Source organism: Rhipicephalus sanguineus, chromosome 1 (assembly GCF_013339695.2).
Source record: "Rhipicephalus sanguineus isolate Rsan-2018 chromosome 1, BIME_Rsan_1.4, whole genome shotgun sequence".
In the NCBI taxonomy this organism is placed as follows: Eukaryota; Metazoa; Arthropoda; class Arachnida; order Ixodida; family Ixodidae; genus Rhipicephalus; species Rhipicephalus sanguineus.
In genome coordinates this window covers 129,175,709-129,202,895 of record NC_051176.1, presented here as the reverse complement: position 1 = coordinate 129,202,895, position 27,187 = coordinate 129,175,709, and the positions used below count along the sequence as shown (strand labels likewise).

The window sequence follows — 27,187 nt, the reverse complement described above, 5'->3', positions numbered from 1 at the left end:
GTGTGTGTGTGTGTGTGTGTGTGTGTGTGTGTGTGTGTGTGTGTGTGTACACGTGCGTGTGCATTTCGCATTTTACCAAAGCGTAGCGTCATCTTGTTGCACTAATCCACGTATTTGCGATCAAACGAATCAACAACCCACACTCAGTCAATGAATAAAAAATTAATAAAAAGCGCGGATATTTTCCCTTAGCTCGAAAACACCCCTGCCGCGCACCATCTGCCAGAATCTATGCTATTGCGCGCGAAACGCTTTCTCTAAGCTTGGTATCGCTTAGTCAATATTGAAAACTCATCGTAAGTCACGTATTCAAGAACGGGATCTGGCAAATGCGCAAGAATTATCAGCTATACGAGTGGCCATAAACGAAGTTGACATGCGCATCTTTTCTATGGCTACTTTTAGGTTGTTGGCGTCTCTTTTTAGACTTTCCCGACGCGAGACCACGCAATAAGCGGCTGCGGTTTGAGAACGTGCATGCACGCGCGCCACTCTCTGTTTCTCTCATTTTTTTTTTAACGTCTATATTTCTGCATTTAATAGGTTATACCTTCCAGCAGAAATGAGGTGCTTGCTCCATGGAAGTTGGGGAGGGGGACCGAAGTACTCTTCTTCCTCGATGTGGGCATGTCCCCAAGGCCGGCTCTGCTTGTTTCATTTTGTTCGATATAAATGTAAGCCATTAGTTAAGCACTCCAGTAACTGACAATATTTGGCAACAATATCAACATTTGCCAATTAACAATTCGGAACCATGGGCCGGATTCTCGAAGGTTCCTGTTCGTAAGCGTTCTTTGCCATCGGCTTGCCGCCTTGACTAATAACGTGTTTAGCATCAGGATAAGCTGGTAGTTGTTTTTCTCAACAATTCCAGCCTAAGAGCTTTTCGGTAATATCGATCCAGTCCTTTGCAGAGGGGCTGATCGGTGGTTGTGCAAATTTCGTATATCGCGCTGCAGCAACAGTCGCTTCCTGCGCTTCGCGCTAAACTTGAAAGTCAAATCGACGCTTCAAAGTTCGATCTTACTCCCCTACATGTCGATCATCAAACGCATATCGACAAATACCTGAAGAAATGAAACGCCGTTGATTCAAGAACACGCGCGACCTTCGCTTGCTTTCACATGGTGCCGCTTTTACATCGTGATCTGCTACACACATCGTACATCTGACCTGCTTCCCAGGTCAGATGTACGAATGTGTGTGTGTGTGTGTGTGTGTGTGTGTGTGTGTGTGTGTGTGTGTGTGTGTGTGTGTGTGTGTGTGTGTGTGTGTGTGCGCGCGTGTGCGTGTGCGTGTGTGTGCGTGTGTGTGACATATGCATAACTGCTTCTCTTTGGTCACGTATGCGCATATAGTGTCGCGTGTTTAATGTCGCAAAGCAACACAGATGTTATGAGATGTGCCATATGGTGTAAGACACCTAAGTAATATTTGGCTAAGTTTCTGTTCTTTGACGTGAAACCACATGAGCGTTCTCACATTCCGTCTCACATTCCGTCCTCACATTCCGTCCTGATCGGAATACGCTGGCTGTGACTGCAACTCGCAAAAGGGAAGCCTGATTAAATGGAACCGCGGTAGGTTGACGTAGCTAAGTATGTGCATAGTCAGTCCCTCGCGTCGCAAAAGTCACTTAGCTTTTTTTCTTTTTTCGTTCGCTTAGATGAGCGAAAAAACAAAAAGACTAACCAAAATTATTGTACAGAAATGTGCCGCGTCCAGCCATACCACTAAGGCACAATTTCTCATACAAAACACATTACTCTTTGCAATATTGGTAATAATAACAATAATAATTGTTGGGGTTAAATGTTCCAAAACCACTATATGATTGTGAGGGACGCCGTAGTGGAGGGCTCCGGAAATTTCGACCATGTAGTGTTTTTTAACGTGCACTTACGGGCCACATACGGGCCTCTAGCATTCTCGCCTCCATCGAAAATGAGGCTGCCGCGGCCGGGATTTCAATATTGCTACGAGTACGCTACTTTACCTGGTGAAAGTTTTACCGGTGTCATTGCATATTCTGGGGCCCGCCCGTATTCACACACACACACACACACACACACACACACACACACACACACACACACACACACACACACACACACACACACACACACACACACACACACACACACACACACACACACACACACACACACACACACACACACACACACACACACACACACCAGATCCAACGCGCATTTCGTGTAAATTGAGTAGTGGTGCGCATATCGTGTGCTTACTAAGCACGCCGAGTACACTGGCGTATAAAGGGTAGCTCATGGCTCTCACTTTAGAGCAGAGACGTCAGTTTCACTGCCACGAAGTGCACGCACGTTACGGCGCCATGGTGTGCGTATCATACGTAGCGGTCGTAGGCGTATTCGCGCAACGCATGACTGTATATCTTGAGGAACCACAGGTACGTAATGTTTGTTACTTTGAAATAAAAGCGGATAAGCGTGTGCCACTGCCACCCCAATTGGCGTTGTCCTAACATGACGCTTGTATAGGATCTTTTCCCGAAACAGTTTGAAGCACTAAGGTAACAATATCTAGGATTTAACGTCAGAAAACCACGATATGATTATGATAGACGCTAAAGCACTAAGGTATCTCTGTGGTAGAATACATTACTGCCATGCATAATGCCTGGGTTCGATTCCGCCTGGAGCAGTGATTTTTATCCTTTGCATGCATGCATGGGTATATTTCACCAAACGATAACGCAGCCGACACGCTCTGCATTTTCTGTCACACGGACTCCTTCACACTGTCGCGCCAAGATTTCAGAAGTATGGGTTGATATAGGCCAGTAATTTATCTCTGGACCCATAATAAAGTTTATTACTTACCTATAGACTGAATCACCTGTGGCGCATACACCCGTACACCATAGGCCGCGCTATGCGGATATGCGCCGCACGTTAGTGATGGAAAGGATTTCATGACATATGCGACAGGGTACTCACGTTATTCCTGCGAATCGTGTTCGACATACATTCACGTCCTTCTATGCCAATCCTGGTACGTACCAAGCTAAGGAGACGCCGACCACGAGAGCGCCAAGACGTAGATAGATAGATAGATAGATAGATAGATAGATAGATAGATAGATAGATAGATAGATAGATAGATAGATAGATAGATAGATAGATAGATAGATAGATAGATAGATAGATAGATAGATAGATAGATAGATAGATAGATAGATAGATAGATAGATAGATAGATAGATAGATAGATAGATAGATAGATAGATAGATAGATAGATAGATAGATAGATAGATAGATAGATAGATAGAAATAAATAAATAAATAAATAAATAAATAAATAAATAAATAAATAAACGGTCAAAGTGCCTTTCGTTCGCTAAGAAGTGCTTCGCATTTTAAAAGGTTTTACGCTTGTTATTTTTCGTAAAACATCAGCCGAGCCTTCTGAGGGGCACGTCTTTGGCGAAGGCGGCCGGCCTATATGGCAAACATTACTTGAGGATTAAAGTCCTTGTGAATGCGGCCCCTCATTTCATCCTAATGCACAAAGCTTGTCGTTCGGAAATGCTCTTTTCCTCTAATAAGCTGCATTCGGCAATAGCTCCATTACTAAGATTGCCTGGAAGTTTCTGTCAGCAACATTCATGGTGTATGCGGGGTGTTTCACGCAACTTGAACCAAGGATTTTTTTAAAAAGTGGTTAAGCGCAGCTAAATGAGACAAGTGACATATGGTTTGTCATCATGTGGCGCCATTAAGAGTATTTTTTTTAATATTCCGCCTAACAAGTTACTAAACTAGGATTAATTCTCCAAATCCTTCATATTTAGGGTCAATTGTGCGTTTCGTTACGCTGTAGTGGGCGTTTGGAAACGACCGATCCAAATTTTGGTGATATCGAATACATGCTGCGTGATGACATTTTTCGCCGTGTGGGTACACGGCTAGTGCCTTTTTCGCACAACCTTCTTCCCTTGCCCGCTCACCACGTTTTATACTTTATTTTTCTTAATTCAGGTTTTCTTTCTCAGAACTCCGGGACTTTAAAATAAATTGAACCAGTTGTCTGTCAAATTCTTAAAAACTATGACTCGCCATGAGTGTGTCCGTATTTTTTTCTCTTTACCTGACCTTATACGCGTGCGTAATGCTACTACCTTTCAAGGCCACGCTCAAAAATCCGCCATTACGCCAGTAGTAGCCTCGTTTAACGTTGGTGCATCTATTATTTGTACGCCCGGTTGCATTAACGCGCCTGAGAGAGAGAGAGAAATAGAGAGAAATGCGCTCGAATGTCGAAACATGGGTTCATATTTACACACGCACGCGCGCGCGCGCTGAAAGCTAGTGAAAGAGAGAGAGAAAGAAAGGGTAAGCTGTTCCTAAGAGCGTGCGTCAGCCTGTCGTCGTAATGTTAGTGAAGGCAGCGGATGAACGGGAAACCACACTCATGAACAAAAAGCTTTTGTTGTAGACTCGGCCTCCGATGTATAGCGTACGTGCAGTATCGGATCAGGGCGAAATCGGCGTTCGGTGATGCGTATGCTATAAGGAAGACAAACTGAGCGAGAGCTTCACTGCACATTGTTGTGGCTTGTATTCGTTCGTCCCCGTTAACGTAGCTCTATAGAACAAGAAGGGAAATCTGGACAAGTTGGGAGTCAGCGCTCGTGTCGTCGCATTCTTGGTCTGTGTCCTCGTCTTTCTTGCGCTGTAAGCTGATCGAAAATGTAGCTGCATAGAGCGCACGAGTTTGCGTACACGACCTGCAGTAGCAACAACTCCAGTCAGCCTTTCGTGTGTTGACAGCAACCATTGAGAACCGCCCTCTTTCGGTGGCACATCACTCCTTCCGTCGTGTATAGATACGATGAAAGGCCAGACGTTGCTTGTATAAAGATATGTGCGGATAAGAGAATGTGACAGCAAACGGCGATCGATCTGGGCGTCCGCGTCAACGAGTGCAGCAAAAGCACGCCGCGAGACGTATATATACAACAGGATCGAGACGCGCAGGATCGCCGTCCCCCCCCCCCCCCCCCCTTTTTTTTCTTGTTTTTTTTTTCCCCCGTCCTCGAGGGGCTTACAACGCACTGCACCAGTCGGTGACAGCGCCGGATTCGCTGAGACGCGTGCCGCTAAAAGTGACTGTCGTTTACTCTTATACACCGACTGTCGTGTAGAAATTCGCGATTCCAGCTCCCAGTGGGCATCTCGAAAGCCTGCGAGCGCGCCGTCAATCGATTCAAACAGCCAGTTTAGTGCTTCCGCACGGGTGGTTTCTTTTTCGGCGGCTGCCTGTTTGTCGGTCACCCCGGCGTAAGGCACAACGGGAGGGAAAGACACTGCGCTGAGACATCCGAAGCATTTTATTGACTTCTTTTATCTTGTTTTCGAGTGCCGTATAGAGACGCAGTATGCCACGTACGAGCCTTTTGACGTCTGTAGGCACGCGCCGCGGGCGAGCACTACACTGTATACGCTACAGTTTCACTAAAATGCGAAGGACTTGACGCAAGAGAGTGCTTTGTATATTGTTTTGCGGAGATTTTAATCCTACTGCTAGTAGAGTTGTCACACTATGACTATCACCAGGGCCGTATACCAAGGGGGGGGGGGGGGGGGGTGAAACACCCAGAACACCACCTGGCTACGCCACTGATATCTCTTTAACAAACATTTTTTTAACTTTCTTTAGAGAAATTGTCTTTAAAGTAAAGCAACTTTTCTTTATCGGTATGTTAATAGAAAGTAAAAGTCCATAGCCCGTCGATAAAGTTAATAGAACGTTGCAAATACGTTTAAAAACAGTCAGTGTCCGTTTTTGTAAGGGCTGCATATTGCGATCCAGCGGCACTAAGTGAGGAGATGTAACAAACATAAGCATGCCATGTACACTATACGTGTGGTGCTGTCGTCCTCTATATAAAATACCGGAGCGTTTCACCTACTTTACCGTTAAGCAAGCTGTCTCATTCTATAGCCTACACCAGTGACGCAATCGTGCAGTCGCTTCATTGCCCCCCCCCCCCCCTTTTTTTTTTGTTCTGTCAGGGGACGCAGGAAGAATCAGACACTCAAGCAGGGACGCTTCTTTTAGATCATTACGTAGAGTCACAGGGACATTCATACGCCTTTTTCTCATTCAGCGAAATAAAAACAAAAAAGAAAAAAAGTGGTGGTATTCTTTAATGTAAAGCTATAGCTGGTTAGAATCACAAAGATTTCAGCTATTTGCGATCCGTTCTAAGAACATATTTAACCCCTATAGTTTACACGTTAACCAACTCTCAGACAGCCAACTCTCAACTATCGATCTCGGACTGCCTGTCCACAATGATCCAACTCTTCAGTAATTGATTTATGACTAACGCCAAAAAATATCTACATTGGGCAAGGCAGATGTGACCTAATTTACCATATCAGTGTACGTTTGTTGTCAAATAATTCGCCATCGCGCTGCCATTCGCTAGCCTCCTGGTTAGTTCACTTGGTAGAGCGACCGCGCCGGAAAGGCGTTAATCCCGGGTTCGTGTCCTGAACCAGGAAAAATTTTACGTCAGCTGAGAAGCTTTCTTTTTGTGAAGAACGTTTGGACTTCCCTATGCAGCCTCGTTCCACGAGAAGGGCTGGATGACAATTCTTCCCTTTCAAGAACATACCCTTTCTGCGTTTCGCTGTATGCGACCGCGCTTCTACCGTGCCACAGATTGCCGCATATCGCTGCAGCTATAGCCTGTCGGCGCCAGCCTCTGCATGCCGTAATTGCCTTCCCGTACGCGTCGGTATGTGCTATGCACCGCCTGACGGCGTAGCCGTGTATGGTAGCATTTTCCTCCGGGCAGCCGCGTCAAACGCCGCGTGAAAGTTCTCCTGGAAAGGCGTGCCCGCGTAACACATGGATATGTGCGAATCCATCAGCTTGCAGAGAGAGCTTCGACCAGAACACGGTCGCATCTGCCGTATCGTCGGATGTCCTTCCTTGAAGGCCGATCCTCTAAGTTTCCTTCTTTCTTTTTCCTTTCTTTCTTTCTTTCTTTCTTTCTTTCTTTCTTTCTTTCTTTCTTTCTTTCTTTCTTTCTTTCTTTCTTTCTTTCTTTCTTTCTTTCTTTCTTTCTTTCTTTCTTTATCGAAACAATGAGAAGCGCGTATCGGAATCAGATTTTCTCTGATAATGTAAGAGGTTCAGTATATCCCATGTCAATATACCATGGTGTAGGTCCAAGTATTTTTCCCGAGATCTAGCGGTGCTTGGGAAGTTGAGCATATTCTACTTTGGAGACAAGTTCTTTCTTCGCTGTATGCCTGGCAATCAAATAAAATAGGTTCTATTGATTCTAGAGCACCACAGTTATCACAGTGTGGGTCAGTGGTCAAACCAAGGCGGCACATGTAGCTCCTTCACCTTCTCAGCAACGTCAGATTTTAAAATTTTTGTTCAGATTCCCCGAGGACATTAACCGAATTGATAAACTGTAATGTAACTTACATCACAACCACTACGTTGTGACATGCAAATACCACGGTCGTAATATTTTCTTCTTTTTTTCCCCCTTCTCCTTTCCTACCCTCCTCCTCCTCCTAGGGCCTTTCTGTCCTCACTCCCCTCCCCTATACAGAGTAGCATGTAGGCGCCTTTATATACGCCGGCAGAATTCTCTGTTTTTCATTAAAGAGCTTTCTCTCTCTCTCTACCATGCTGTAGTCGGGTGATTCAGTGCCGGCGTGTATGGCATGCTGTCTGAACTACTGCTCTTTTCGCCAAGGAAGAAAGCAGAAGAAAGAGGAAGGAGAGACATGCATATCCATGGGGATGGCTCCAGTTTGCTACCATGTATACTGGAAGCGGATTGGGGAATGAAACGACCTTACTTCAAGTCCAGCGAAGTTGATGCGGGGTTGGCCCCAGCCCCGGCATCGGTCGCGAGCATTCTGGCTCGGGCGGGTTCGTCGGCTCGCTGGACGGCCCACATTTGGTCTTCTTAGCACACCCTTCGGTTGGACACTGCCTCCTCGTGGTTTCTACGTACTTTTTTGTCTAACCTCGAGCACTCCTGCAGCATGCGGCCCAGGGTTTCCCTGGCATCGCACGCCTTACATTTGTCCGTCGAATGAGGATCTGCGTAACAGAGACGAAAGATAACTGGATTTGAGTACGTGCGTGTTTGCAGTTGTCGCCACGCTTCTGACTGCTTCTTAGAGAGAAAAAAGGAGATAGAAAGAGGAAGACAAAAAGAAAGGATAGCATAGCCATGTATAGTATAGCTTAGCAAGGGGGGTGGGAAAGGGAAGTGAGGATGAGGAGGGTGGAAAGGAGGAGGGGAGAGGGGGAAGCCTAGCATACTCTTGTGTGGTATCGTATAGCAAGGGGTGGGAAAGGGATGTGAGCGTGTGGAGGAGAGATAAGAAGAGGGGAAGGCCACCAGCGCCCCTGTTTCCTCAGTCTTCGCACCACTAGTGCGCAGCTGCCGCATTTATTTAGAGCGCAGCTTGAGCGGCGTCGTTGTGTTGAGCGGCGTCGCAGTACACTCTAAGAAAAAAAAAAGAGTATGCGTGACTCTTTTCGGAGAGTTCTGACTTGCCACGTATAGGACTCTCTTTAAATAGTCACGGTGACTCTCTTGGTGGGTCAGGGTCCTAGGAGAGTCCCCTGACCCTCTAGGAAGAGTGGAAAGACTCTCATCCGAAGGATCACGTTACCACTTATAGGGAGTCAGACGACTCTTGCCGGTAACACTCCTACCGGGGTCAAGTGACCCACGCCGAAGCGTCAAGCGACTCCACAAGTATTTTAAGCTACTCATTTGAGACCCTTGCTCTACTTTTGCGCGACTACTGTTGAAAATAGTGGATTATTCATTTTAAGCATGTCGAATAATACTTGCCGTTCTGCCCAGCGACTGCAAAAAAAGAATAGTTCAGTTTTAGCATTATTTTAATAAAAATTGTCATAACAACACATATTTTCCAGCAAAGTTATATAGAAAGCGCGAAAAGATGGTCTTTGATTTCCAATTAAGAAGTTTAGGTATTCTTTATTTACATGCTTCTATGAGTATAGCCAACTAAAATGTGTGACTGATGTGCATAGTGTCACATAGTGCAAAATAAACTGCAGAAATGGGCATCATGTTTCAATCTTTATTCCTTATGATTAGGAATAAATCAAAAAGTGGTGACGGCTGCAGGCATCAGACTTGTGGCTTGCTAGGTTGTCGCTCCTGTTCAGCGTGAGCACCATGAAAAACGGTATCTGAAAAGCAGAACGTGATATTATGATGAGAAAATGAAATTGCAGTAAAGGTTTGCAAAAGCTACAAAATAAGTGGTTCATATAGACACAATGAAGGCTCACAACAAAGCAACAAATGCAAACACGTATGGTCAGGAACCAAGTTTTTTGCCGTTATCGTGTAAAACACAACTTGCAAATAGTACCTTTTGTAACACGTCACTTGGCGACAAACTTGCAGCACAAGATGATGTGAGCCTCTTTTAAACAACAAACGAAATTGGTTTAGGCTCCTTTGCGTGGGTGCCACTCACCTCTTTCCCTACGTCGTCTTGTCCAACCAAAGGAAATGTAGGACCGACTGCCTCGTTGACAGGGCGAACGCCGCTGTTGATTTTCCCATCACGAGCGGTGAGGCGCCAGACCAAAGCGGCACCTTCGTTTCCCCGAGTGTGGCTGTCAACTGGAGTGAAGAGGCGGGAGAAATGATCCGGGATTCTGGGAATAACCAAAACACACACATTATTTGTATTTAAAACCACCCTTTGTTCAACACACCGTTATTGTACACACATCTGCCACGAGTGTTTAGTTCAAATTTCGCAACGAAAACAAATTTTCACGTAAAAGGCAGCGAGAACCTCGTCTCGCAATAGGCACTGGCTATGCACGAATGAAAGCACTTCTTTTCTGAGAAATCGCTTCAAAATTTGGTTTCAGAATAAACACGGTTTTGCGCCGGCTTACCCCGACACCCAAGCACATCCTCCGGCAGTCGGGCACGCCGTGAGCGGTTACTGACCGCATGTTTTACAAACGTAACCGATACTCAGATAAACACATGCGAGTACGAGGGCCCGAACGACACCCAGCGCGTGCAGATGCCGTCTACGTCGAGACCAGACGTCATATGCTAGAATTAGCACACATAACTCCCGCAATCACGTACACTCACTTTATTCTGTTATAGCGTCGTCGCAGATGTTGGCAAACAATGAAAGCAGCAAACAGAAACGAAGGAAAAAAGTCCACGGCGGCGGCCGCAACATGGCCGCAACAACGGGCGCCGCCGAAAGTCTAGCATTTTCGCCTTACCGGCGAGGCTTGTCCAACTTAAATGACTACCGCATACGTTCTGGAAGCCACCGTACTATATCTGCACCTCAAACTAACGTCTTTAAGCCAACAAAAACCATTATATATAGTGCGTCTGAGCGTTCTGTACACAGGCATTTTTTTTTCTCGTTCCCACGCGCGGAAGCACGCAGCACACTCAACGTCGATGGAAATGTTATTATGAAGTAGACTAAAGTGCATCTCAAAACGACATCTTGCACGTTCAGTAGTGCAGACACAACGTGCGATCAGCAAGAAATGACCCTTGATAATTGTTTGCATCGCCCACTTTATGGGAGCTTGTACAGCAACGCACATAACGGTGGCAACTCGTTAACTGACACCTTTAGTTGGGTATCCGCAACAGCCCCGCGGACACAGACTGCTGTGGAAATGGCTGGCAGATAACTTCCGCAGAGCTGCTGCAGACGCCCAGCTAAAGCTGTATTAGTACCTACGAAAGCAGTAAACTCACCGTTAACTGGCGCCCGTTGTCCATATCCGCAGCTCCATGAATATTCCTCCCTCCAAGCGTCACTTCGTGCACGGAGCCGGCGTCAACACCACCGAAGACGCGCATCAACATGAAACTGATGAAACTTCAAGACACTCAACCCGCGCAACCAACGCAACCACGCAACGCATTCCAATAGACGAGGAGACTGAGACGACTTAGACAGGCGAGCGGCGCGCCACCCCGGCGCCAACCCCGTCTCCGTCGGCGAGCAAGGCGCCACAACGGCGCCAAAGGGCAAGCGCGCGATATGTATGGCGTATAACGGCGGCTCTTTCATGACGGAAGCCAATCGAAACGCGCTTCAGGAGCGTCCAGTGACTCCTTCCGAATTGCTCTTTTTCTCTGCCTGTACCTTCCAAAAGGGGTCACGTGGACGCCCGAAGAGAGTCACGGTTCCATGACCCTCTTTTGACACTTTTTTTTCTTAGAGTGTAGATGGCTGGCGTCGGCGTAACCGATAGAGCGAACGAGGACGAAAGAGAGCGAACACGAGTCTGTCGATATCACGAGCCACTGGCCTCTAACCTCGCCTTCTTCCTCCGTCACGCGCCCTGGCCCCTCGGTCGGAGCTTGTGCACATGCAGGGCTGGCACGTGCATTGCGGCTCAGGGGCGTAGCCAGAAATTTTTTTCGGGGGGGGTTCAACCATACTTTATGTATGTTTGTGCGTGCGTTTGTATGTGTGCATGCCTATATACGCAAGCAAAACTGAAAAATTTCGGGGGGGGTTTGAACCCCCCCAACCCCCCCCTTGGCTACGCCCCTGTTGCGGCTGGCTTCGCTTGTCGTAACGCGGCTGTCGGCATTTCGCTTCTTTCGCGACGCCTGCAATGCACAGAGTTGTGTGCGTAGCACTCGAGTGCTGGCAGTTTCTGTGGCAATATGTAACGAATGATAAGTTGCTATAACTGCGGATAGCCAAAACTTCGACCACAGTTGGCATTGCCCCAACACGAAGCTGCGCTCAGTATTCGCATTTGGCAGTATCGTGATCGTCGGTGAACTTTTTTTTTTGTATCTTAGAACACGAAGGAAGCTAAAGAAATAACAGTCCTGTTTGTTTTACATGTAGCTTTCTCATGTCGACGCGAGGCGGTGTCACGTTACACGGACATCATGCTTACACGTTCCATTACTCGGATTACTCGAACTTCGATGCTGTTTTCTAAGCTGTCAACGTAGACTTTCTGCAATGCTGTCCACCATTGGAACAGCCTATGTCACTGAAATGCCAGACTTCACCACCAAGCGTCGGTGAAAAGGTGTGTTCGTTTATTCTAGGCATGTCAAGAGCACTGTAGATCACTGTGACGTAAAAAATGACGACGGAAATCCTAGGTGGCGCCATCAATTTCCCGGTATTTGCTCACCAGCTAATTAGCGCACAGTTCCGAAAGTGGTCGCCACAGAATACATCCCTTGAAAACATACAGCGCGTGTACGCCTGGCAAGCTAGGGGAGCTATTCTCAATGTGTCCACCTAGTGGACTGTCCGTTTCGGCTGCCGCTCATTGCCTGGAGCTCGACGAGCAGCGCGCCCCCGCTGTTTCAGATTCTTCTTCCGCAACGTCATTTTGACGTCACGAAGCTTTCACAACTCTCGACACAAATGAGAGGGACGGGATGCGCTTTTTGGGCGCACATCTCGGAGGCCGTGCATGAACTCTGATCACGTTAGGCCTCGAATTAGGCTTAATGCGGCCGCCCGCCTAACCAACGCCTCCTCTAGAAAGATGCCTGCGGAGTCGCTGGCTATCCCATTGTAGCCGTCCTGCCGTGAGTTGTGGTCTCTTGTCGAGAGATGGCGCCACGTTCTCCCCTATTCTTTTCAATGGGGCTGACGTGGTGTGACGTCGAGGGGGGTAATGTGCGCATGTGCAAATGTGTGTTGCAAGCGGCCACCGCAAGGATCGCCAGCTACTGCCCTCATTAGAAACAGTGAAGGAGGGAAAGGGTGAGGCAGGAGGTTTTTGGCTCACGCGGCAGGCATCTTTCTAGAGGAGGCGTTGGCCTAACACACCTGGAAGGTCGGCACGCATTCCCTGCATCGTTCTCAAACATCTCACGTTCATATGCAATTTCAGACTTGCCGAGTTTGTTTGCCCTGTTACTGTACATTTCGTCCACTTTCTTTTTACGCTGGGAATGGGCTGGCGGGTTCGGTGCGTCGACGTGTTCAAGAGCGCCACGATGTCACGACTCACCGCTTTTTCAAGTAACTGAATGCGCTCCGCCAAAATGGACATGTCCACAAGGTGGACACATCAAGAATAGCTCCCCAGCTCAGTCATCGTGGTGGTCGATTTGGTCGCACAGGGGTGGTATTCTCGGTCGATCACTTTCGCGAGGTTTCGCGAGATTAACGCCAGATGCGTTGGCACCTGCGAGCGATAACATTTATGTCCCGCTGTCTTAGACGGTTGGCACCGTGCCAGGTCGCTGTGGCCCGTTGACGGCCGACCCCTTCCGGCGCCAGTCTCACGATATCTCGTGAAAACGAAACTATCTCCGAAAGTGACCTGCTGAGAATACCGTCCCAAGTCGCATCGTCAGGCATGGCTGTACCGGCTTCACCGGGTTCCCGCGCTGACCCGAAATGAAGGAGAGGAGGAAGGCAGGATAGGCAGACATGGTTAACAGAACACGCGTTTCATTTGCTACCCTTCACTCCCGTGCATCGGCAACTACGCTGAAACTCGATCCATATTTTCTTATTTAAGTTGCACGCAGCGACCAAACTTTTCGAGATACATTTGAATAGAGAGAGAAGCAGTCGTTGCGAAAGAAAGGATGCAAAAAAAAATGTTGGCTAGATCGATCGTCGTAAGCCTGGCAGCATACCTAATTCAGGGAATCAAGAATAAGGGCGAGCTCCACAAAGTCCCGTCGCCGGCTTTGTGGACTTAGCACGCGGGCTGCGATGTCTGAAGGCTCTGTTGACGCTCCAACTTACCGCTGACGCGTGTAAGCTCCGCGGCTATCTTCGCTGAGTGGCATGAAGGGGCTGGGGCAAATTTATTCAGCTTTTCGGGCAAAGAGAGGCAGATGTATTTCAAGGACGCACGTGGCGACATTGAAAGGAAGAAAAAGCAGACAAGGAAGAAAACATTCTGACGCTGGACAGAGCTGAAAAAAAAATCACGAAGCGAATGCATTTATAAAGAAGTACATTATAATGCTAATTAACTCGCATATTTCCTCAGAGGAGCAGCCGCTGGAGATTTTAAGAAAAGACTGGGGCGATCTTGTGAAAACTGTAAGCTGCTTACCATAGCTGATAATTCCAGCCAATCTTACTGGGTTAAAAAAAAAAGCCTGTAAACAGGAGTGCCAAGTAGGATATGTGGCCGCTGTTTACGTCAGAGTGGAAGTTCCCGTGACGACCTTTAAAAAAAAAGGGGGGGGGGGAGGGGTCTCGTTGCAGGGGAATCTGGTAAGAAAAAATTGGGGAGAGGCGAAGAATGTGGGGAATGGTGTTTCAGCTCCACTAACGTGAAACCTGTGGAGGGGCGAAGCATGCAGTGTGCGCCGGTGTTTCCCACAGCAAAATCACTGCTAATGGGCAATGAGAGAGAGAGAGAGAAATAAACTTTTATTTGCGAAACAGTGTTCCGAGCGCTGCTCGGTATCAGGCAATGAGAGACAGAAGAAAGATTAGACTCAGAGACCCGCAGTCCGCTTTTAGTTAACGTGCACGCTGCGAATCTTTATTGTTCAACTACGCACAAGAGAAATCTCCCATCGGCACTACATTGCCGGTCAAGATCCAGTGCCTATATGTACGGGGTGGCCGGTGAACGGTTGTGCAGCGTGAGCAGTCGGTTTTTTTCAATCAAGAAACTCGCTAGCAGACGCTGCCTTCGTCGGCGTTGTCTCTCGCGGGCGAGGGCGCGTTCTCGTTCCTTGCGACCTGGCAGTTCAGCGTCCATCGCAGAAAGAGCGTTTCCATAGTCAGCGCGCCGTTCGCTCTCTCTCGCCACACGGCGAGCGCTGAGGCGGTGGCCCCCTCTCTTGCGCTCAAGCAAGTAGACCGGACACGACGGTGCACGCCGCGACAGCATATGACGATGCCCGCCGACACAGCCAGACCCTAAGGTGCTTCGCCCCTAAAAAACGGCAAGTCGTCTGAAACACGCAAGTGGACCGCTTATCCTTTGCCTTTGGTCTGTAGTGCTTCTACGACAAATGGGACAGGTGGCCGCCATGGTATGCGGAGTCCAATAACAAGACGCATGCGGCTCTGATATAAAGGTGCGGCGTGATTGGTCGATGCCGTTGCTTGTAGCTACGTAGCTACTAACTATTCTAAATGAACGCGCACTAAGTCGTTGCTCCTGCCCCACAGAGAGTAATATATTGTGAACAGCATTCTTTGATCGGTGGAATGTCAAAAGTACGGGTGGTATTACTTCTATCGCTTTGGCCTCTCTGTAGAACTCGCTGTCGTGCTTGTGCGTCTCGGAACCCCCTCGTGTGACCTCCTCGTTAGTTAGCGTTATCCTCTTGTACCCTGTTCTTTTTCATTCGCAGACGTCCAAGTTTTCCTCGCGCTGTCTTTATTCGCTCATTCAGCAGCTTTCTCAGAGTTCGTAGTGCATTGGTCGTACTCTGCGAAATATTTAGATGTCTCATCAAAACGGCGGCGTCAACACGAGTAATGAAAGAAATCTGGCAGATCCCACGCGTTGTGGGAATCGATGTAATGCGAAGCAAGCGAAGAGCTGCATACATCGCATCGTTTGTCTTTGAGGCAAATCAAGGCATTAATGTTATGACATGTCGTTCGCTATCGCATGTTTTGTCGTGCATGCATGCGTCTACAATCTGCTATATACCATGCTAATGAAACGTTTATTCTGGTATATACAATGCATGACCATTAATTTATGTTCGTTACACACTCATGTCATGCCATGCCACTTTTGATATATATCCAGCTAACGAAACGGCCGCCACCGCACCATAAAGTTGCGTGTTAATCATGCCGTACATGATACGCAATTTCATGATTTTCATGTTGCGACTTGTCATTTATGTTCGCCATACAGTCATGTCACGCCATGCCAGTTTTGGCATACATCCAATTAACGAAACGGCCACGAGAGCACTAAGTCGTAGGCGGCTAGATAGATAGATAGATAGATAGATAGATAGATAGATAGATAGATAGATAGATAGATAGATAGATAGATAGATAGATAGATAGATAGATAGATAGATAGATAGATAGATAGATAGATAGATAGATAGATAGATAGATACGCTCGAAGTGGCTGAAGTTCGCTAATAAATGCTTGACATTTAAAAATCATGATCACGTGATGACAAAGCCCCATGGCCTCACCATGACGTCACAGGTCACCAAAATTTGCGCCGCCATCATAACGTCATTATGACATCACATAACGCGACGTCATATGACTACGTCATTGCATGAAACCTTCGCTTGTTGAAAGCGAAGGGGGTCATCAAAGCAATCGACTGGGAAGAAGAAGATGGCTTTCGTCTTCGCGTCGTCTTGGGCAAATGCATTAGGGACCCTGTGATTTTTTTTTCCTTTTTTTTTAATGCGGAATGCGCCACGCTCGGAGCAACAGTCGTCTACGGGCGTCATCGTAGCGATCTCTAGGTGCGGGGGCAGCGCGCCTATTCGATCAGATCCGCTGCGACCTTGCCGCCGTCGAGCTCGCGGTGCGAACGACGCGCGGCCGCGACGATCTTTGTGGGGGGTCGCGCCTCACCCTTCGCGCGCTGTTGAGCAACAGGCAACAGCCGCACATATTGAGCGCGCTTGGCGAAAACAAAAGCCCCTCTAACAACTGTGGCGTTTTTTCTTCCTTTTTTGTTCTAAAAGAGCAAAGTCCACTTTAAGTGAAACTGAGAAAAACGCAGTTGTTTGGTACTGACAACATGGTCGGACCTGCTCCAACAATTTTTTGCCAGTGCATTTTTGTCACCAAAATACTTCAAATCTATATTGCCTCGGAAATCTATATAGCCTACTATCCTCGGTATTCAGGAGTGCAATTTGGATTTGGCTCTTATATGGATTGTAACAATTCATTTGGGCTTCAATTGGCTACGATAAAGTAGTCTAAATGGCAACGAATGCACGACATAGCAATATTTTGCGACAAAATTAACACCATCTTGTGCTTTCGTCAGTCCCATCCTTTGGTGCATGAGCGTAATGGCGATGACTACACTTGAATAATAATAATAATAATAATAATAATAATAATAATAATAATAATAATAATAATAATAATAATAATAATAATGGTTGGGGTTTGACGTCCCAAAGCCACGATATATGATTATGAGAGACGCCGTAGTGGAGGGCTCCGGAAATTTCGACCACCTGGGGTTCTTTAACGTGCACCTAAATCTAAGCACACGGGCTTCAAGCATTTGCGCCTCCATCGAAAATGCGGCCGCCGCGGCCGGGATTCGATCCCGCGACCTTCCGGTGATGACTACACTCGAAGAGCGAGTGGTTCTTCCTGGCAACAGGCGCATTGTCCTGGACAGTCGGCAGCGTTTTCTTGTTCCTGCAGCATCTATTGAAGGCCTCCAAAAATGCTTCAGCTGTTCTTCTTCTTTTCAGCTTCTTCTTAGCTGGTTTTATACCATGCCATTTAATACGAATTCTTCCTTTTCTTCGAGGAATAGTTCGATGCCCAATAAATTCATTTCCGTTGTGTTCTACAATATACCGTCTTGGAGCGAAAGAAGGACATGATACCCTACAGCGCAAAACTCGAAAGGAACAGAACAGACAGGCAGGAGTATAGGAAAGTCGGTCTCTTACGCTTTCCATTCGAGTTTCGCCCTACAATATCGAATCCTTCAGTATCACCAACTCGCCCAAGAACTTGAAAGCAATTGTGGAGTGAAAGCACGACAGCAGTCGCGAATGAAACAGGTTGGACGCGGCCATGTTGGTTGTTTTGGTCACGACTGTTGACGCGGCGCTGGTTTAATAATGGATCTGGCTCAGTTTGATTCAAACAGGTGCAGGATTTGGCTTATTTTTTATTCGAAACTGCTATATATATATATATATATATATATATATATATATATATATATATATAATGAAACCACGTCACAATAATGAATGACCACAATTTGTTTACAAATGTTTTAAACGTGAAAGACACTTAGGCGTGCTTTACGTTTCCATGAAATTTAGCCCAGTTTCGGTTTATGGATTTGGCTCTTTCAGAAAAAAAAAAAAAGAGCGTCACAAGAACTATCGCTGTCGAGGGTGGGCTCGTATACCGCAACGCAACCCCCAACGTTAAAGTAGGATGCACGCGACTTCCTTTCATTAGCATGCCGTAACACTGTTGGCTCTATCATGACCCCATGGGATCGCGTCATCTTGCTTTACCATACAGTAAGAGCTGCTCATCGGCTGGCTAATTTGGTCGTCTTGATGTCTGCCGCTGCGTGCGCGTCTCTGGCGTCCCAAAATGCTTCGCGAAAAAGTCACAAAGAAAGAAAGAAATAACAAAAAATTCAGGAGCCCTTCCTCTATCAGGACAATGGGGGCAAGCGAAGTTTGTCGTGTGCGAGCCTGAAGTATTACTTTTCTTTCTTTCTTTCTTTCTTTCTTTCTTTCTTTCTTTCTTTCTTTCTTTCTTTCTTTCTTTCTTTCTTTCTTTCTTTCTTTCTTTCTTTCTTTCTTTCTTTCTTTCTTTCTTTCTTTCTTTCTCATTGCGCAAAGCTCCCTCCCAACTGTTTCCTTCCTTCATGCCGGGAACTGTACTTGTATCCACGTGCTTAGATGCGCAACACTCAATTGCTGCAGGCAACAACGACGGTCATACGTTCATATCCAGACAGAAATGAAATGTGGCAACGGGAAACGACAAGTCACCTCGACAAAAGATCAGATTGCCGTATCAGAAACGGCTGATCGCCGACAAGCCCACGATCGAGAGGGCGTCAAATATTGGAAAACGGCGTATATAAACGCGCACGTGACCGACGCATTTCGTACGGAACAACTTGGCAGGCGCCAAGTTGTCTGCGTACGATGCCGAAATCTGTGAGTTACGAAAGCTTCGCTTAATAAGAAGGCAAGGCCCGTGCGGAACGCGCAGCACAGTCACAGCGTAAGCTGGCGGAGCGGTCTTCATATAGAGGCTGTTGTGAACTCTTACGGAGCCTACTGCAAGTGTAGTTGCGAGGTACCCACTACGCGTCTCTTAGGCAACAGGCGTGCCTACGTACCTGTTTGCTCTTCTGCCACGCTATATTACACATGTTAACGCGATTCCTTGCCCGACATGACGGAAAGGAGTTTTTGCAAAGGAGTTCTAAGCATCAGCGTGGCTCTATGATCGAATACTCGACTGCCGCGCAGAGGACCCGGGTTCAAATATCATCCGCTTCTGGATATTTTTTCGTAATTTTATTTTTTTCTTTTTTCGCGCGATAGCGTTTACGGACACTGGCTGCGGTGGACAACTGTACCCCACTGCCGTTGTGATCTGATAAGAGCTTTCGCTGCAAAACGAGCCCTTAAAATTTCCCTTCTTTCGTTCCCCTTAATTATAGTCACTCAGATGTAAAACGAACTTTACAAAGGGCCACATGCATGCATGTCAGAATGCTTCGATTCAGTAACACACCGTTCAGTGTCATGCGCTGCTTTGCGATGGACAAAATGTTTTCTGTTTAAGCGGAAACCTGAGAGAGAGAGAGAAAGAGATAGGCAATTTGAATTTCACGGAATGGAAATGAAGGCGCGATTTTAATTTTTTTATTTTTCAGAGGCTTAAAATGGCTGCACGTGTACGCTCTATTATGTTACCGAGATGGCGCGAGGGCTGCGCGTATGCAGCGTCGCACGCACGTTTTTCTTCGTCAATATTTTTATTGTTTTGTATACGAACTTCAACACATTCCACAGCTTCCTATTGAAGTCAGCGTTATAACAACAAAAAAAAATTGTCTCCGTGCCGTAAAAACGTTGTTTTAATTACTGATTGCACTCATATAGTGTAATGACTGCAGAGAAGTGCGCTGTAAACAAGCGCACAGTATATACAAGCGCTGCAAATGCCCGGGTGATTTAGTGGATGTGGTGCGTACATCAAGGATTAAGAAACGCGGCAAACAAACGAAAGACGTTCGCGACGAAAGAAAAAATGCCGTCATGTAATTAAAAAGGTCGGACGGCTGTGGGTGTGTTTGAATTCCGTTGCTTCTGTAAAATGAGTACGCTTTGCATTCGCATAGCGAGCGCGAGGGAAAGACAGAGCGAACATAGTTGCGGAAGTTTCCTTTGTGTCGTGCGTGTTATGCAGTTCATGAACGTGCGTGGGATTAAGCAGCCAACCATGCATATATCTTTAAAAACACAGGGGAAGTGCTTTGTTGTCATGCGCGCAACTGAAACTGTGCGGAAACGTATCAAAGGAATGAACAAATAAATGTTCCAACTATTCATCGGGCGAACTTGTACCCGAAAAAAAAGCAATTATATCTTCAAGTGAGATCGATAGCGTCGAGCAGAACTTATACGTAATCGATTACTTGTAATCAATTACGGTTATTGGTATTTTCGTAGTTGATCTGTAACTTCTTTTACTTTGCAACGGTCACTGTAATTCAATTAATTTTTTTTTCTGTAAGCAATTACACGTAACAATTACTTTATTCGCTAAACAAGCTAGTGACAGGAGATGCACCTTCTTGGCATTTGTATATGGCGCGAACAATAGTAGCACGGCCGCGCTCGTGCAACGCGGTAGTATAGGATGGATGCGCGCATGCATATACGGGCAAACCCGAGCTGCATTTGTCTCCTCATCCGGTCGCACCGCCTGTATTGGCGCCGTATTCGGCATCTCGCGATGGTTTCGTTTGTTGCCGTTTTGGCGGCTTATCGCCGAGGCACGCTATGCGGCATCAGCATATATAGTCACTATAGCGATGCACAGCTCACGGTTGGGGAGCCTGTTGACGCGTGTGCACTTTTCGCGCCGAGCAACGCGCGTCAACAGGCTCCCCAGCCTAGCGCAGACACCGCGGCGCCAACCGTTGACGTCCGCGAACTAAACAATCGAAGCGCCTCACTCGCAAGGCGAGAAAGCGCGGTACATCCAGAGTGATCGATTCTCGAAAACGATCGCCCGACGATGCGCGCCTCGCTGGCGATGAGAAACTGACCAGAAGCGGCTTCCGGAATAATGCGTGCCATGCTTCACTATGGTGGGTCGTTCGCCGCTGTCGGCCGCGTGTGCTTCAAAACGTTGGCATTGCATACGTTGACGTTGCAGCCTTACCGCAGTTGCGAATGAGGATCATCATCATCATCGCCGAAGATGTTTAGTTAAAGTGTATTAGAACAGGGGAGTGCTCGGAACGGCCGCAGCACGAATATATAGAAAGTGAAGCCCAAACAGGGTCAAGCTGCTTGTGGCGCTGCTATCAGTAGTCTGCAATGTGGTGGCGCGGCTCCGCCAAAGTGGTGCAGGGGTAGAATCCCCGCTTTCCACTCAAAAGGCCCAGGTTCGAATCGCATCTGTGGATGGCGGGTTTTTATTTTTAGTGCCACTTGTTATAGCTGTATTGATTTTCCTTTGTTTCTTAAAACTAGCTTCAGTTGCTACGTAATACTACAAGAAGTAACGCAAAATGTGAAGTCGCGTTTCGACTCTCGTATTCGCAAAAATCTCGGAGGCCATACTTATTTTTTTTTGTTGAATGCCGTGCGGTGGCCCTGCAAATAATTACGCTCACTGACAAATTTCTTCTAGTTCACTTCACATTTCACGTTACTTTATGTAGCAACACGTAGCAAATAAAGGGGTTAGCAGAGCCCGAATCGGAAAGTCAGCTTAGCATGACGTAAACAAATCCCGATACGTGCCGCGACCAACTACATCCAAACAACTTCGGGATTATACGGGCACTTTTGATTATGATCAGGGCGATACGGAAAGGATTTCTCGATATAGATCAACAACGGTGGCCGCTGCAAGGCCCACAGTTATCCGGATCGAGTTTGGCACAGACGTCAGCCAGACCGAGATGCGTAGACCGCGAACGTCGGGATTCCGATTGGTCCTGGTCGCTGTTAAGTGTGACCGTGTAGCAGAACCTGATCCACATCGGCCCTAATCGCAATAAAAGTGGCCGTGTGACACTGGCACTACTCTCCCTGCAGGGCATGTTCAGTTCAATTCTACTATTTTCGCATCGCCGGCCAACTTCATTCAGGTCGGCTTCATGTGGATCCTTCGTAAGACGATTGCAGCAGGGGGGCGATCGGAGATCTGTTCGTTCCGCTTGTTCGTTCTCCTGGGGAAGAACAAGCGCGCTGATTGGCTGAAGCGGGAGATGCCACTCAAGGGCAGGGGGTGTCGCCATTTCTTTTTTTTTTTGCTTGATCTTCTCTTTTTTGGTGACGTCATATCGCGGCATAACGAGTGGGGTGATCGGAGATCTGTGTTCTGCGCCGTTCGTTCTGTACCCATTCTGGCGACGTACGCGATTGGCCGAAGCCGGAAAAAAACCTCGTCTCTGAGGGGCGTAGCGATTTTTCTTTTTGCTTGATCTTTTATTTTTTGGTGACGTCATACCGCGTCGTAACGAGCATGTCGTCTGCTACAAACGAACGGAGCGCGAGACCGTTCGCACGCGTTCTCTCGAGCGAACTAACGGCTTCGCACGGCATGATGCGGCGGTTGCGGCTGCCGCAACAGCTGATTTTGAGAAAATGGCGCTTGCGACGTGTGCTTCTCTTGCGGTTGGAAGTGCGAGATGCGTTTGAAGACATGAGCGAGTGCGGCGTCGCTTTCTGTTCTCGAGACGAACAGTGCGAACAAAATGAACGGGCCTGCCACTGGGATGTGGTCTAACGCGCAGGGACTTCTTAGTTCAAAAGCGCTACCAGCTACTGCCATGTGTCGTCCCGGTCCTCACTCGTGAACGACGGCCCCAGTGGGCACGACGGCGTAGGTATCTGTGAATGCTCTTTTATAAAAGCCAGCAGAAGCTTTTGACGATTCGACACGCGGGAGCCAAGCCAGACATTCCGGTGGGACGACATCTTGAAAAACTGCGCCAACCGTCACTTTTCTCTCTTTTTTCTTGCGTGCGCGACTTCACATAGCGAGCACGTTAGAAAAACTAACACCAATAAACATCAGCGCTCAAATCTGTTGCTGTTTCAGAAACTGTTTGAGCTTGAAAAGAAAAACAATATCTTTTCTTATAACAACTGTATTTATTAGAAGGCGAGAAACACTTCGTTTTGAAATATACGGTCCCCTTGCCGAGGACAAACGATGCGCGTCTACTTCCGGAAAGCTCGCCGCTCACCGCTTGACGATTGGCTGTCCTCTTCCTCTCGGCGGAAGAGAGCTGCGGACCGCCCACTTTTGTGACGTAACACCGCCAGAACGAACGCGGAACGAACAGAGATCTCCGATCCCCCCCCCCCCCCCCGGAATGCGATAATGCGCACTGGACCGTCACGGCAGCACGTGGACGCGATGACACTACATTCAATAATGTGGCCCATTGCCAACGACCTCGTCGCCTTGAACGAGGCACCTGACACCGTCCCTAACAGGGTTAAGAATGGTGCTCAAAGGCAAAGGCACTGGAAACGAAAAATAGAACGCATATTAGCCTCACAACACGTTAAAAGGCGACGAGCGACCATTGGGTTGTCGCATCAAGCAAATACTTTTCGCATCGATGCATTTACGAAATATAGCGATTCACGTAACGAATTTCCGTTGCAAAAAGCGAAGAATAAGATTTTGACAGGTTGCCCACCGTCGACCAAACCGTCGTCGCCAACTTGCACCGTAAATCCGCGAAATACAAACACTGCATGCAGTGCTGCTGAAGCGGCCACGGCTGACCGGCATTCACACTTCGGGGTTTCGTCAATTCGCCGCTAGGCTCCGACTCTGTTCGATCTCGCGGCCAATAGTGATGATGCGGAGAAAGGGACGTAAGCAGTAAATGTTATAGCATTGTACGCTATAGCGTGACTGTGTTCGAGGACTATATTATATCGTTGGCATTCGGAAATGGCTATACGCTATATACCCTTATGAGAAGACTGGAGACATTAAAATAAGATATTTTTACAGGTTCTTGTTTGCACCACACTCGCACGAAATACACAGTCGGCCGCACGCAGAGCTCCTCACACGGTTCCTGCAATGACTAGTGTCTGTGTGGGGCTGTCTGCCACCGCTCCATAGCAGGGGCGAAGCAAGCACAGGCACTCTAACACGTAGCAAAAACGAGCGCCACCAGTGCGACACGTCGTCCGTTATGAAGGCGTTTAAAAACTATTGAGCGTCCCGTTTGTCCGATACTTGAGTTGGCGCGTATATGGCTGTCGCATTTTTTTACTCGTGCGCGACATCATATGGTGAACGTGTTCTTATCTACCAGCACTCGCTTCTACGTTAGGTATAATACGTATTGCCTTAAGGGGGCAATTTCTGTTCACCAACTGTGCGATTTCTGCCGGTCTCCTTTGACTGCGTCGCTCGATACGAAGCACCTTCTTTAGCAATAACGATGTGTACCGTCAGTAATTATTAACCTCATATCCCTCTTTTGTTTCGCGAGGTTTTCGTATGGTGCGCCACTGCAATACAAGGTTCTCGCGCGGCTCTGAAACTATACAGGCGCTATAGGAGATCACCATTAGAATCGAAGGCCTGGGGGAAGACGTCTGGAGCGTTTAGAATGTCCAATCGAATCGATGTAGGTACAAGAGAAGCGCGCAGGCGTGTCCGGTGCGGACCGTTCCCTCGGGGGCAAAAGGGTTGCAGGACGCGAATCGTGCGCCGCTGGGCCATGAGTGATGGGCTGTTTTGCCCTACTTAGGATGCTCTGCCGCCTCTGGAGTTGTGCCCGGCGAAGGATACTATATCGCCATGGATTCATTTATATCCTCCTGGCCTCTATATAGTGCAGAGAGAAAGGCAGGGAGAAAAACGATGCGCGCTAAGCAGGCGGCGCCGCTTATATACGACCACGGACAGTGGACGCGGTGGACAAGGTGGGCGAGGGCGTCAAAGAAGTCTCGCGGCGCCCGACTCATCGCCGCGCCCGCTGCAGTGCGTGGACAGCCTCTCCGGCGATGGGCCGCGGCCCATTGATTAGTTTTCTTGCCCGAGGAGGCAGCGCGGTGTACTACGGCAGGAACGAGGGAACGAGCCAATGGTTTGGTCCAAGCGATGAGCGAGTCAGTGACCCCCAGCCATGCCGAGCGCGACTCCGCGGGCTTTTAATGCGTCGCCACCGAGCACCAGTTGATGCTTGCGTGTAATTCCTCGCTTCAGTTCAGTTGAGTGCAGGGCATGTTGCAACTCACTAATGCTGCAACAGGTCTCTTTCTCTCTCTCTCTCTATTCTTTCATAGTTTGGCTCCTGCAGACTGAGGTCTTGTTAGTCATGTTGCCTTTATGCACAGATGACTTCTTACAGCTGCACCGGGGCGCGCTTCATGCTGCACTTATAACGTGCGTCTCTGTCATATAGTATTGCCACTGTTCCGTTGTATAGAAAAACAAAAGCTCGGCATGAACTATTGCTATGTAGCTGCGCTAGACGTGAAATGAATGGGTTATCTCCTGATTTAGAAGCATCTGTTTACGCAGGAGACCTCCAAAAGTTGCCGATCCGTGGCAACGACGATACGATTTTTTCAGCGAAGACACGACACTACCGGAAGGATTTAACTGCCCATAAATCTTGCTTCTATCGGGTGTCACTGAGAATGCAATTTCGGGAGGCGCTGCACGCAAGTCGCGGGCCAGACTGCAAGCGTATCCTCCTCTGATGTAATTCTGGGGAGCGTATAGTGATAGACAGCATGAACTCGTGGGTTATCGGAGTACAAGGCATATATATATATATATATATATATATATATATATATATATAGTGTGGTTGTGTGTGTATTGTGTGTGTGTGTGTGTGTGTGTGTGTGTGTGTGTGTGTGTGTGTGTGTGTGTGTGTGTGTGTGTGTGTGTGTGTGTCCTATGCAGGCCGAACAGGTTCCGTCGCTGATCGGCTTCCGCATCGGCTATTACAGAATCAACGCTGACGCGTCCCATCCTGCCATGTATATAGCCATATATCTATATTTAATAGAGATCACACGACTACGGATCCGGGAAGAACGGTGCGTTACTCGGTGCCCGAGCGGCAAGTGCCCTTTATAGGGAAGCGAAAGAACCCGTCAGAAATATAATGCTTGGTATATTGTTTGCTAGAACCCTATGGATATCACAACCGCCAGTTGTGATTTCCCCTCTGAAGGAAACAACCTGACAGTCTCCACGCGTGCGCCCGAGCTCCTTAATTGGACGTTGATGACGGCCAAGATGTGTACGCTAACGTTGGCTGCTCTGTGAACCATGTTTTTCTCACGCGGAGGAGCATTCGCCTCGGGGTTTCTCATCCGTCGACGTGCGTTGTGTGCTCAAAGCGCACCGCAACGCTTCCCGTGCGTCGCGGATCGTTTTTCCCCCCTGGTTGTCGCCCGTTTCAGCAACGTGTATAGCAAACGAAGGGTGTCTAGAATATTACGTGGCATTATTCTAGCCCTGCTGTCGCGACTTTGTGGCGGTTCGCTCGCCGCGCACGTTATACTTTCCAAAATCTCTTCGCGCAGGCAACCGCGGCGGCCTGCGTCACCCGCGTTATACTCGATCGTCAAGCAAGTAAAGCGTGTCTAGTGAAGAAGGAAGCCAGGAGAGATTGAAAACGAGAAAATCGCAAGATTGTGCTCTTTCAAACCTTCCAAAGGTTCCGCGTAACTAAGCGAAATTTTTCTTCCGACCGAGGCTCAACCCACTGTTTCTTCAGGTACTACAAACGAAACGTTTTCTGAGCTTCTCATGCAGTGTATGCCATATATAACCGGATAACCGACGAGGCCCATTCCTGAATATGCTGTCGGTGCTCTTTTTAATGCCAGTGCGGCTCACTTGAAACCCCGCATTAGTTAAAGCAGCCTCTTAATTGATCGCAGTTATAGAATATGACATAGTAAGGCTTGTATAATACTATTTATAGCTAAATAAGTAACGTTCCTCGTTTATATAAAAAAAGAAAGATCCTCAAACATGTGTGCGTGTGTGTGTGTGTGTGTGTGTGTGTGTGTGTGTGTGTGTGTGTGTGTGTGTGTGTGTGTGTGTGTGTGTGTGTGTGTGTGTGTGTGTGTGTGTGTGTGTGTGTGTGTGTGTGTTCGTTATCAAATTGAGTACATGTGCTTGGCAGACTACGCAGAAGCATATAGGGGCAAACTATAG

The 27,187-nt window shown here is 47.7% G+C and overlaps 1 protein-coding gene and 1 long non-coding RNA gene across 6 annotated transcripts in view; one reads left to right on the top strand and one right to left on the bottom strand.

Moving 5' to 3' along the window:
* Positions 1–27,187, top strand: part of LOC119397741 (dual 3',5'-cyclic-AMP and -GMP phosphodiesterase 11) — a 532,132-nt gene that overhangs the window by 1,626 nt on the left and 503,319 nt on the right. The window lies entirely within an intron of this gene.
* LOC125758755 (uncharacterized) lies at positions 9,147–11,021 on the bottom strand. Its single transcript, XR_007416395.1, has 3 exons — positions 10,833–11,021; positions 9,556–9,739; positions 9,147–9,262 (listed from the first exon to the last, which is right to left on the bottom strand). It is a non-coding gene; the product is annotated as an uncharacterized LOC125758755 (long non-coding RNA).